Here is a 14,350-nt window from a genome sequence, read left to right as displayed (position 1 = left end):
TTTTGTTAGTTCATAGATTTGGAATTTACGAATTTCATAAACAGAGCCATTTTTTTTAATGGAAATGTTAAAAGTTTCATAATACATGTGCATTGTTTGTGTTAACTGAACAAAAATATAAAATTGGTCGAGCTACATTCAGCACCTTTAAGATCCAAGCCTTCACTACTGGAGATTTGTTGTCGTCATCATAAAGTCGTGGATCGTTTCGGTGTTTCCATCTACATAATGAAGACTGATTTGTTCAACGTGTCAAAGTTTCCTCTTTCGTCGTTCCTGGACTTTTTTTGGCAACTCGGTAAATGTTTATAGAAAAGTATAGGACGATAACCTGCACCTGGTAAATGTTCACATTTTTAGTTGAGTCTGAGTTGCTCAATTACTGGTGTTGCTTTGTAAGTATTATTTTGGTTTTTTATGTTCGTTGTTGTATGTGTCTGTTTCTCATATCTGTCATTTGTCCCTGGTGGACATTCTTTTGATTTCCCGCTAAAATATTGGTTCCCTTGATGTACATTTGAGTTACGATATGTGGATTATGATTTTTAGGTTGCATTATTTGTGATATTTATGTAATTTATGTTGTGATATTTCGGACATTTTTTGTGTGATATTTAGGACATTTTTTTTGTGTGACATTTAGGACATTTGGATTTTGATATTTCAACGATCTGAAGTATGAAATATAAAACACTTGAGGTTTTTGGACCAATTGCAGCCTGTCCTATAGTTGGAGGGTTTCCTCCTCGATCTCCGAAGACACATCGGTAGCCTTGAGCTGACATTGTTCATTTCGGTTGGTTTGTTGTCTCTTTTAAATATTCACTTTTACCATTTTCGTTTAATCGTTAGATTGTATTTATACCTAGATAATTATTTTAGATTATGATATCTGGATTATTATATTTGAATCATAATAATTTGAATAGGGCGAATCATCATATAAAAAATATAAAATGGGTAATCAAGTCGCAACTGTTACCTGCAATTATAGACAAAGTGGTATTATTTAATTTATGTCTTACCCCACCTTATTTTAAGAAAGAACTGCTGTTCTTGTCTTTATTTAACATTCTAGTATTTTTTTGGGAATAAATTCTTGATTGTTTTCTTTCTGGAAAGGTAATTGTGATATTTTGATCTATTTCTATCCCATTATTTTGATATACTTTTTAAGGCGCTCGTTACTAGCTGACAATCTTTCAGCAATACAATGAAAGTAAATTCGTTGATTATGACTACAGGAAATCAAACGTCCCATCCTAGTCTATGTTTGTTTTATTTATTTTCCATTGAATACCGGCTTCCGACAATTTATTGAGACACCGTGTGAAAATGACTACTGTTATGCATACAACATCGAAAACATCGTAAATCAAAACGAATATGTTATGTTCATGTTTTTTGACCCAATGCTATCAATATCACACAATTGCATTAAAGTAAATCATTTAAAGGTCTATATTTAATTATTTTAGGATATCTGTGTAATAATATTCTCACGTAGGCAGGGCACAAACCACACAAATGTATTGAAATACAACGCTGATGATTAAACTAGCGTAGTTTCAGTGACACGAAAAGACGAAAACGACACTGAAATATATAAGATAAAGGTAATAAAATTCATATTTAGATGTTGCGATATTAATATGTAGAATAAGAATAAACAACGGTCAATCATAATAATATTCTAGTGTAATCGCCGTACTACACCCCTGTCACAGGATAATAATTCATTAAAGGAAACAGCCTTCTGAGGAAATTGAGCTTTCAAATACTTATGATAATTATGACTTTGATCAACGGGTGGTTTTCCTTTCCTCTTTCGTCTACCCCGGACTTGAATGTGTATGAGTAACTCGGAAGGTGTTTTCTGAAAAGCTGAGGAGGCTTATCCTACTGGTGCACCTGGTCAATGCTCCCAGTTGTGAGTGCCTCATTAGCTTTCGTTACTTTGTATATATTATTTTAGTTACTTTATGTTCTTTGTTATGTTTGTCAGTTTCCATGTCTAGATTTTGTCCCTGGATTACATTCTTTTGATTACCGGTAGAACAATTGTTTACTCTTTCATCTAAATCACTTCCAGGTTTATTTTTTACTAAATATATGTGTTATGTCTGAACAAACATAAAACATTGTAACATAGATAGAACAAATTAACCCCGTCTGAATAATCCATTGTGCTGATTATATAGTTGCTGTGGAACAGTTCGAATTAAAGTGAAATGAAAAACTGTTTCGAACAGACTGTTTTAGGTTTTGGTCTATAAGGAAAGAACTTCAATCACGTTGTGCACACCAAATTACCTGTGTGGCAGGTTATTTTCATTTGTGCTCTGTACAGTCATTACCTTTAATTCAATTTTGGTGTCAACTTTTACGGAATTAACCAGGAAAAAATTGTGATGACGTCACAATCACTTCAAACAGTTTGATCTATGAAATAATTGACATAATTTTTTATCCACTCAGAAAGAGTGTTATATCTAAAAGTTAGGTATCATCGGATAAAAAAATACTCTGATTGAAATCTTTTTGTTTTGTATGAGAGATGGAGCTATTTGCACTCTAATTACATTTAACTTTATTGCTTTTGAACGATGGATTAGTAAAATCGCTGATGAATCAACCGATGACATTATGAGATACTCCCTATAATTCATAATATACGTCGGCGTTAGATAATCACGTTGTTAAGGAATATGCCGCTTCCAACAGAACAAATTCGGATCATTCATATTTTGACAGAGAGTCTACATAAATTCACATTAGACGTTGCAATTGAACATACCACATTTCAAGATAAAACGCCGTACCAATAAAGAAATATAAATACAGTAATTGGTCGACAGACTCAAGGTGGTGATTATGAACACTTTTTTAGGTAAATTTGCATTGTTTATAACACAACGAATACTTACGTCTCAAACAAATATTGAATCATCTACATGAGTAGTGAAAATAATACATACAAGAAAGGAAGGCATTTAAATGCAATCACCAGGTGAGGTTGATCAATTTATTGTGGGGAGAAACTGCATTTCATACAGATTTTACCATGTGTTATTCAGTATGTATTTGTTTCAGTTAATGTCTCGAAATTAGAGAATATCAGCATCAGATTGATCATTGTGTTACCTGACCTATTTTGTTGATCTTCTGTTCTTCTCTAGTTGCTGGTAGTGCATTAAAGGATTGTATTTAATACAAATTTTGACATCAAATGGAATTCACTATAAATAACCATGTCACATCACAAAGGCAGTGCCAAAAAAAAAATAGCAAACTTCCAAAGAAATATGTTGTAATTTAGCACGCAGTTAACAATTAACCAATTAAGAGATTTGAAGACGTTTACCTGGGTCCACACTTTCAGATGTGTGTTACTTCGTTTGTTTGTTTTGCTATAGTTAGAAAAGTCCATAACATTAGCACAATGCATCATATCAATATTTATTGGTAATGTTCTTATCATTCTGATTTTGACATGTGATATTCACTATAAGTAACCAAATTCCGCAATCAAGAAAGGTCACAAGAGTTTCACGTCTTCAAAAAAAAAAAAAAAAAAATTAACAAATTTTACAAAGTTAAGAGGGGACAATTTGAAGGATACGAAACGAATCTACAGATCAGCAATGAAGTTTCGGACATAAATACTAGTGGCCCATAACATATATACAATATTCACTTAAACATGTTTAAAATGCGGCGTATCAAACTCACGACGCTAATTATTTGAATATTTAAATAAACATCTATCAACACCAAAAGAAGAGAAAATGTGTTTTGGTAAATAGCTAAGCTCATATTAGTTATAATTATACATTGATGTATTGTAAGTAAACAATAAATGCTTAATCCCAATGAACACTCGAATATCGTATTAGTGTGTGGATGAAAACAAACATCGCTTGAAAACATTTGAATGCTTGATAATCATTATAGTTTCTAACCTGATCATGCATTTCAAATACATGCAACATTGCATGAAAACCTGTCAAGTTTATCAGGCTGAGTTGTAAAAATGGTGAAAACAGATTTAAAGAATCATTTCTGCACACAAAAGCAAAGTGTATTAATATGGAATTGTAACTTGCAAATTTGGCTTCGTGCATTTACTAATTAAAAAAAAATACAGAACTTTATCTCCATTTCGCATACCAGAGCAGAACAAAAGAAGGTTGTAAATTGTGTCATCTAAGCTAATTCAATTCCAGTTGTGTGTAATCTTCGTAGTGACATAAGATACTTCTTTTCTTTATTTGAAATATAACAATACAACTTATGTATTTATTTCCAAAGGAGATCACGAAATAATAAATATTAATGATACGAAATGAAGATAGCACATGGCAATGACCCACCTGAAATAAGAGCAAACAGACATTTGAATGCAATCACTTGCAAGCAGCCTCATTTTGACCGTATAATTCATATTTTTTTTAAAATGTTCATATTTTGTTCATTTTTTATAATCATTTTCATCATTATTATTTTCGGTTTCATATTTACATGCCTATTTTGGGCTTCATTAAAATGTAGTATTGTTCAGAGAGGATGACATTTTTATAGGCAATCTGTTTATCATCGCATCTTATAATTATACTTTTCTAATGAAATTGTGGCAAATCGACTTTCATATGTTACTATACCTTTCAGTAGAAGTAGACATGACGATTTTTATATATTTCAATACCTGTTATTATGGCTTTGTTAATTGGTTAGACAAGTTGTCCGTTAGATAGTAGTGGGAGATATTATAGAGGTTGTAAAGGATTGTCAATCATTCACTGCATTAAGACAAATTTAAGGAAACAGGGTAATTAATACACGTTTTTGATAACCATTTTTTTAATTATTATTATCATTATTACTGCACTTGCGTTCTCAAATCTGTGACGAAATGGCATATTTTATTATATGTGGAAACTAGCGATTGAGTAAAGTTTGTCGGCATGTTCTATACTGGATTTGAAGTTAATGAATCATTGCTCATGTAAATAACTGCGATGTTACAAATATTTTTATGAATATTTTTTTTTGTGATTTGTCAAAATTCCGTTAGTGCCTAGATTTAACATTTCTGAATTTCATAAAGGCTTATATGTATCTATGGAAATGTTACGTTATTTAGAATACGAATTCATGGCTTTCGTGAAATGGATAGATAACATGAACATTTTTAATTTTTTGTCTACTGAATAACGTTCGGACCACACGCAAAGCATCTTACAACATATTTGTGTATGATTAATTATGTTACGAATTATTTAATAATGGCTCTTCATATCACAACTCATACGTTAGGCCAGAGCTTGTCGAGACTACGCAGACTTTTTGTATCGCGCTAGAATTCTAAGATAGGTTTCTAAATCATCACTACAAAAGTTTTCTGGCGGTCATCATCAATTCGTGGATCGTTACGGTGTATCCATCTGCACCATAAAAACTTATTTGTTCAACGGGTCATAGTTTTCCATTCCTCTGTCGTCTGTCCCGGACATCAGTTTTTGTGAGTAACGGTTGTTTCTAGAAATGCAGAGGACGCTTCCCCTACCGGATCACTTGGTCCATCCTCCCAGTTTTTAGTGGAGTCCGACTTTAACTATTGTTTTCTGTTGCTTTGTATGTACGAGTTTAGTTACTCTATGTTCTTTCTTTGTATGTCTGTTTTCAGGTCTGGTCTTTGTCCCTGGATTTCATTCTTTTGATTACCGTTATAACCTTGGTTCCTTTGATTACTCTTTCTACTAAATACACTTCATTATTGAAAATACTCTGTATATATCATACTGATATTAGTTCAATCTCATTCAATATCGTTTTGATTTTTAGATTTTAAAATCATACATATTTTTTTAAATTTTAAATTTGCATCAATAGACAAACATCAATTTTTAATTTTAAGGAGACTCCATACGATGATACATGAAAAAAAGGCGGACAGCTGGGTTATCTGAAAAATCTTATTATAGTTTTGAGTTTTTGGTTGAGTAAATAAAGTTGAAACATATGCACATATTCGCATTGTTATTGTACTTTATTTTTTTTCTGTGGCTTATATCTAAAACGAAGAAATCGTGTTGAAAGGTCGGAATTCAATAAGATGTAGTTAAAAACGTAAAGTAAAGCAATTAACGAAATGATTAAGAACTATTAACAAAACACGTTTTGCTCAAATGCGTACTTTTCAACTGGCCCTACTTATTTATGGTTTTCCACTTTTCTCATCAAAAGAACGAGAAATTACAATGAACGAGAGCAACTTTGAACAATACGAGAACCGAAACACTACAGTTTTCGCCTAAGGAAGCTTCTTCACAACTTCAAATAAGGAAATTTTTTCAGACTTTTAAACCGGAAGTCATCTGTTACAATTTCTAACAAAAGCAGCTGGAAACTATTTTGATGTCCACTTCAGAACTTTTTATCTTATACAACTACTGATCATGAGTAGCGATGTAGAAGCAAATCCAGGGCCCATAAAATATCCATGCCTGTTTCAAAGCTGTGACGGCAAATCAAAAAGAGCTACTATGGGATTTTTGTGACATCTGGGTTCATTTAAAATGCACATCATTATCACTTGAGCCATACAATGAACTAGGCGGAACATGTGAACCATATTTTTGTGAGACATGTGATGATCGCCTTCCAAAATTTAGTAATTCGTTTTTTTCTCTTCTGGCCAAAACACCGTGCCTCTCAAATGACTTGGCTAATGTGAGTACCAAGAGCATAAACTTACTCAACTTAACATCATATATACATAGATAGACATAGATACATCACATGCAAGATTTTTTGATATATAAGATGAAGACCCTGACTCAATTGATACGAACACACATTGGGACGTTTTCCAAGAGATGTCCGATATGAGGAAAAAACACCCAAGGCAATTTCTATGTGCATAGCATAACAGCAATAGCCTTAGAAATGAAACTTGCCATAAAAAAGAACTTTTTTTCAACGAGACACCGTTCACATGTTTTACCTTGCCGAAACAAAAATTGATTATTCCAAGATCAGACATTGTTGGTGACCGACAGAAACACCTTGAATTGGGGCAAATAGAGTGAATAGGTATATAACTTATTCTTAACAACAGAAAATGGTATACTTGTGGTGCACATAAGCCACCGTCAATGAATGGTAGTGTTTTCTCCAATGACTTTAAAAAATACATGGATAAAATTACTTGTAACTATGACAATTTCATGATACTTGGAGATTTGAACTGCAATATTCGAAACATAGAAATGTGTTCACCACTGAAAGACCTATGTGATATTTTTGATCTTACGAACCTTATTAAAGAACCTACCTGTTTTTGTAAAGGGATAACCCCAAGTTTGGTAGATGTTTTCCTTATAAATAGACATAACAATTGTAGCAATACATGAAATTTTTGAACAGGCACTAGTGAAGTCCACAATCTAATTGCCTTTCAATTCAAAGTAGAAATTCCACTTAAAGTGAAAACTAGTCAATTTTATAAAAAAAAATTCATAGTGAGCATTTTTAACAGACTTAAAGCAGTCAGATGTTGACAATTTAGATTATACAAATGCAAATGAAGCATATGAGGTATATAATAACAATATCATGGATGTATATAATGAGCATGTGCCATTGAAAAGGAGAAATATTGTAAGACCACCAGCTCTTTTCATGAACCGGAAATTGCGGCAAACTGTATTTACGAAAAGAATGCGTCATAATGTATTTAAAAGCAAAAGAGACTCTAAATCGTGGGAAAATTATAGGGTAAAAGGAAAATTGGTAAATAAGATTAGGGGTGAATCTGTGAAAAAGTATCTTATAGAACGATGCATAGGTGGTCCCAAAGGCAAAGACTTTTGTCCCGCCATAAAACCTTTTTTGACTAACAAAGGTAGCCATTTCGAATCAAATATTGTAGTTAAAGAAAATGATCAACTGTTAACAAATCAGAAAGAAATTAGCTGTGTATTTAATAATTTTTTTTTTATAAATGTAGGAAATACATAGGAAATGGTGCAATTCAAATAGATAACAACCACCCCAGCATTACTAAAATCAAAGAAATATCAATCAAAGAAAATGAAAATGAACTACACTTCAAACCAATTACAGAAGCTTTCACACAAAAACAAAATAAATGTAAAACAGGCTACTGGTTTTGATGAAATCTCACCTAAAATTCTGAAAATAGCTACATCAGTTGTAAAACATCCAATTACCAACCTGATCAACATGACTTTGGAGATTTCAGTTTTTCCAGGCGAATTAGAAATAGCACAGGTAGTACCAATTCACAAGAAAACCAGCACACTACAAAAAGTTAACTACAGACAAATCAGTGTACTACCAACCATCGCAAAACTTTATGAACAAGCTATTGAATTTCAGATAAGTGATTTTTTTAAACCAAATTTAACATTTTTTTGTCTGTTTTTAGACCTGGCTACAGTTGTCAGGATATTGTGATCAAAATTATTGAAGACTGGCGTAGATAGACATAAGATCACTGCTGCTATACTGATGGATCTGTCAAAAGCATTTGATTGTCTACCATATAATCTGCGTCTGCTGAAATTGAAAAGGTATGGTTTGTCTGAATGTGCCCTATTTTTATTAAAAAGCTATCTTAAAAACAGAATGCAATGTGTTAAAATTGGTTCTATATGCAGTCCTTTTTTGGACATGTATAAAAGTGTTCCACAGGGATCAATCTTGGGACCTCTCCTTTTTAATATATTTATTAACGATATATTTCACTTTATTTTGAAAAGTGACTTATATAACTATACTGATGACAATATTTTATCATATAGCAGCAATGATCTACAAGACATTGGAAATACTCTGGACCAGGGGAGTAGTACTTTAATCAAATGGTTCTCAGATAATCATATGAAAGCCAATCCTGACAAGTTTCAGGCTATTGCGATTGGCAGTAAGACTCAAAAAGAGAACATCATTTTTGATTTAGATGGCATTGATATCCTCTGTGAGCATGAGGTGAATCTATTTGGTATAACATTTGATTTTAAATTGAACTTTAATAGCCATATCTCTAATATGTGTAAAAAAAGCATAACAACACTTAAATGTTGTTGAATTGGAAATCATCTACGTAAGTATGGTAAACTTACAATATATTCTTCTGTTATTCTGGCAAATTTCAACTATTGTCCATTAGTATGGCATTTTTGTAATGAAAGCTGTACAAAACAGTTAGAAAAGATTCAAGAAAGGGCTTTACGCTTTATTTATAATGATGATAAAAGTACATATGAAGAGTTGTTAATAAAGTCTAAGATGCCATCCTTACGATTTAGACGATTGAGATTTTTAGCTATACATGTATATAAAGTAATAAACAAACTTACTCCTGTATACCTAATGATATGATAGCTGTTAACTCTTTTAGGTATACAAACTTGGTGAACATACCAAGAGTAAATACAACCAGGTATGGCCTGCACTCTGTCAGCTATGTGGCAGCTGAACTGTGGAACCAACTTCCAAATGGATTAAGAGGGGACATGGACCTTGATCAATTTAATTTGGCTTATCCAACTGACAGATGCAACATCATCTCCTTAAAATCTTTCAATTTATTATTTTAATCGTGCTGGCATGTTAATGTTAATTCTTTAATCTGCTTAGTAACATCTGTTTTTAAATTTAGTCTGCATTGCTTTTATTATAGTGCTTTTTTATGTGCTTGATTACTTGCATGTTATTTATAATTTGTATGTCATGTTGATTTCAACTTAAAATAAAGTTTACTTGACTTGACTTGACTTAAATTGAGCCTGGAGGGATGGACGAAAAGTAATTGCCTCTTTCAATACACCAACTGCGGTGTTGTCGAAAGTTAAGGATTGCAAACAGGCCGCTAGTCACTTGGTATGTGTCGTTTTGTTTTTGCCTTTCGTTTATTTTTTCCGGCGGCGTTAGTACTTTGACGTGAATTTAACCCCCTCCATTTTTTTTTCAAATTTGACAAATCTGCAATAATATAACAAAAAAATGTAACGTACGTAAAATCAGTCAAAAAAAAAAAACAACTAAGAACCGACATAAAGACACTGATTACAAGTTAACAAAATGCACAAAATAGAGAACTACTAACAGTAAACAGACATAACAGCTCCAGAAAAGTTTGAACCCACAAATGGTATGTCCCATTATATGCAATATCGACGCTAATGCTTCCCATGCGGGATTGAAAATCTGGGTACATCATAAGTCATACAATAATGACCATATAAGAGAATCAATGTTAATACCACAAAATGCCATTTCTAACGACTTGAAATCAATATCATAGCTATATATATTACCCATGAGTCTATTCAAAGGATTAGTTAACTTATTGGATGAATATGGCAAAGCTGTTTGAGTAAAATTGAAAGAAACATACATTTTGGTCGCAACCAAACATACAGTGAGATGCACTACGAGTTCTGCAGTCAATCCATGAAATCTGCCTTTACACTAAGAATTCAAACAGTTGTTTTTATTACGATCGTTCTAAGTAAGATCCCAAAGCCAATTTTGACAGCTGTTGCATTAGCCAACATTTTGAAGTAGCCGAATGACTTTAACACAAGTAAAATATGAACTACATGTTCCTATATAATTTGACACGATTCCCATATATATCTCTTTGAATCAGGGAACATACCGATCGTTTTTTTTTACAGCAATTCCTCCACTACTTCGTGCACAGTCACCGTAGAGACAAGTTATTGAGCAGTTATGCATTCTCTGTTCGATTTGAAAAGATGAAGTATCAAATGAATTCTTCTTTTGTATCGAATGTACTGAAATGGCCAGGTTAATCAGAACTTTGCAAGGTGTATAACATTCCTCAAAAGATAATTAATTAAATGAATGCATATGAATTATTATTATTTTCATATTAAAGAAAATCTGACAATGAACATAAAATGACATCAGACGAAATACTTGTTTTCTGATTACAAAAGGTCATTTTATTTTGTTAATTTCAATATATCTCTCTCTCATCTGATGCATGTTTTAAAATATGATATTTTGTATAGATTTATTCATGTCTCCATTTCACACACCAGGGCACAACAATAAAAGGTTGTTAATTGTATCACCTAACTCTTGTTGTTATGATTCAGCTGCGTGTTGCCCTCGTAGTGACATAGGATTTTTATATCATTCAGCGTTTACATTTTATAAGTTACCATGTCCCGCAACCAGGGCAGGTCACAACAGTAGCACGTTTTCCAAAAAGTAGATTTAACAAATTGTCAACGTGAAGAAAGGACAATTTAAAAGCTATAGATAATTAATTAAGATTCTGACATAAATACTAATAACTCATTAATATGTACGGTGTTCAATAAAGATAAAGCATGTTAAAAAAAATACGGCCGATCGAACCTATGTCGCTAATTATTTAGTTGCGATTGAACTGGCTGAATTTTAATTTTGATAAATTAATTGTATTGAATAATCATATATCAACACCAATGGAAAAGAAAACGAGTATTGGTAAACATCTAAGCACGCACATTTTAGTGAAAATAAATACATTTATACATTGTTAGTAAATAACAATTTTCCAAATGTTTAGATGTTTGATACAACACCTGTTTTAATCCCAATAAACACTAGAATATTGTATAAGTAGTGTAGATGAAAACAGACATTACCAGAAAACATTTGAATTCTTGATAATAATTATTTCGCCCAACAGATCATACATTTTTAACTATGTAGATTTTTCAAGCTTAGTTGTAATAATTGTAATAAGAATTTAAAACTGTTTTGTAAACACAGAAGCAAAGTGTATTAACTTGTAAATCTTACTTTGCGCATTCACTAATTTATGTAACTTTATCTGATATTTGTTTTCCTAATTTAGAATATAACAGCATGACATATATACGTATTCAAAAGGAAAATGAAGGTCAAGAATTAATACATGTAAATGATACGAAATGAAAATGGCACATGGCAATGACCCACCTGCCACAAGAGTAAGCAGACATTTAAAAAGGGATCATTTGCCAGCGATCTCATTTGAACCGTATAACTCCATCAGAAAAAAACATATTTAATAAGGTCAGTTATACTTACATACTGAATTCATTGTAAATATTGTTATTTGATTACTTGATTTTTTTTTATTTATTTCCTTTTTTTCGTGATAATTATTACAATAATTATTATTTTTGGTTTCATACTTACATGCCTATTATGTGCTTTATCAATAGTGATATTCTTTACAGAAGATAACTTTTCATGTGTTTTTTATAATTCTCTAGTAAGTAATTTTTAATCTATACTTTCAGTGATTTTCCATAGAAAGTAATGTTTCTCCAGGTAATCTGTTAAGCATAGCATTTTATAATTATACTTGAAATAAAAGTTATTTTTCAAATGTTTTAACACTATTTAGTCCTCATATTCAGGGGAGCACAAACATAACTGAGAAAGACAATAGTCAAATTATGTGTTTTTCTTATGAAATCTATAAATTATATTTACGTCAAATCGACTTTAATTTTCTAATTGTACATTACAGGGGAAGTAGACATGAAGATTTTAATTTATTTCAAGATACTAATACTTGTTATCATATCTTTGTCTGTTGGTCAGACAAGTTGTCAGGGAGATCGTGATGAAGGACGTCGCAGAGGTTGTCATGGATTGTCAATTATCCATTGCATTAAGGCAAATTCAAGGAAACAAGGTAATTAATCGATATGTTATTGATCATTTTTTTTCATTTTTTTTTGTATCAGTGGAGTTGCGTTCTTAAATCTGGTAAGGAATGGCATATTTTATTACATGTATAAAAACAAGCATTTGAGCACAGTTTGCATGAATGTAATGTTCTAAACGTGATTTGTTAATACTCCATCATCTAATCTAAATTACTATGAAATTACCAGTTTTCTTTGTAGAATTTGTGAATTTCATATGGAGTGACATTTGTTTATGGAAATGATACATTTCTAAAAATACGATTTCATGGTTTGCGTGAAATAAACAAACGACAAGAAGATTAGTAGACTTGTATCTTACAAACAACGTTTGTTTCACACGCAAAGCATCATTAAACATATTTATATATGATTATTTCTTTTAAAAACATAGCATGTAAAACTTGAATAATTATTAGTGATATAATTTTATCCTTTTTGTCATAATTGTCTAATAATGAAATATTTCTTTACCAAAGACAATGCTCTAAATTTGTATACAATAGTTTTACCTTTGGAACTGATATATATAAAATGTTGTGAAACAATATTAGCCATTTCTCCTTGGATTTTTTATGTTAGAATATTTACTTAATTCTTGAAACTACTCTGTATCTGTGTTATCTACTAAACTGATATTAGTACAGTCTGATTCAATATCGTTTTCTATTGACTGATTTGAAAATCACACATCATTTTTCAATTTTAAACTTTCATCAATAGAAAAAAAAAACATTCGTTTGTTATTTTCAGATAATTCCATACGATGACGTATGGAAAAAGACGGAGAGCCGAGTCCTCAAGAAAATGTTATCATAATTTTGAAATTCTGGTTAAGTAAATAAAGATGAATCATATACAATTAATTGAATTGTTATTGTACGTTTGTTGTTTCTGTGGCTTACAATAAATACACCGATCCGTACAACAGAAATTCTGATTAGTCACCGATCCGTCAAACCGATCGATAAGACCGCTGATCGTATTAAGTGACCACTGAGTATGTCTTTTATCGATCCGTCAGCAATCAATCAGTCAGCGGTCAACGATCCGCCATACCGTTGCTAAGATTGGTTCAGGGACTGTATACTTAAAACAACGGAATCATGTTGAAAGGTCTTTCATTTTTGTCAAAATGATTCTGAATTCAATTAAGATCTAGTTAAACTTGTAAAATAAACAATCAACAAAATGATTAAGAACTATTCACAAAACACGTTGTGCACATATTATCAAGACAAAAGCCTGAAGGGATGGACGGACAATGATTGCCTCTCTCAAGACACCAACCGTTTTGTAGTCGTAAGTTTAGGATAACAAACAAAGCATTCGTCACTTGGTATATGTCTTTTTGTTTTGGTTTTTTGTTTATGATTTGTGGCGGGTTAAAGTACATTGACATAAATTCAACCCACCCTCTTTTCCATTTTCAGATCTGGCCACTATGGAAAAGTATTACAAAATAAAACACACCTACAAATCAGTTCAGAAAGTTATTATTCCCTTGTTAGAACGAATTACAGACACCGATTACAAGTTACAAAAAATGTACAAAAACAGGCCAACTCTCTGTTAACTGATTTACCAGCTCCTGGCTTGTT

At 31.7% G+C, this 14,350-nt stretch overlaps 2 long non-coding RNA genes across 2 annotated transcripts; both read left to right on the top strand.

The window, feature by feature from the left end:
• The first annotated feature begins 1,493 nt into the window (after window positions 1-1,493).
• Window positions 1,494-9,746, top strand: LOC148597906 (uncharacterized). The gene is made up of 3 exons (XR_015918763.1): window positions 1,494-1,616; window positions 8,453-8,597; window positions 9,428-9,746. It is a non-coding gene; the product is annotated as an uncharacterized LOC148597906 (long non-coding RNA).
• Window positions 9,747-11,969: 2,223 nt separating this feature from the next.
• LOC148597905 (uncharacterized) lies at window positions 11,970-13,615 on the top strand. Its single transcript, XR_015918760.1, has 3 exons — window positions 11,970-12,105; window positions 12,569-12,736; window positions 13,503-13,615. It is a non-coding gene; the product is annotated as an uncharacterized LOC148597905 (long non-coding RNA).
• Window positions 13,616-14,350: the final 735 nt, after the last annotated feature.

Source organism: Perna viridis, chromosome 14, assembly GCF_037379345.1.
Source record: "Perna viridis isolate PV_CMFRI_1.1 ecotype Kerala chromosome 14, ASM3737934v1, whole genome shotgun sequence".
NCBI classification, from domain to species: domain Eukaryota; kingdom Metazoa; phylum Mollusca; class Bivalvia; order Mytilida; family Mytilidae; genus Perna; species Perna viridis.
The sequence above is the reverse complement of the archived record's forward strand: the minus strand, read 5'-3'. Positions and strand labels throughout refer to the sequence as shown.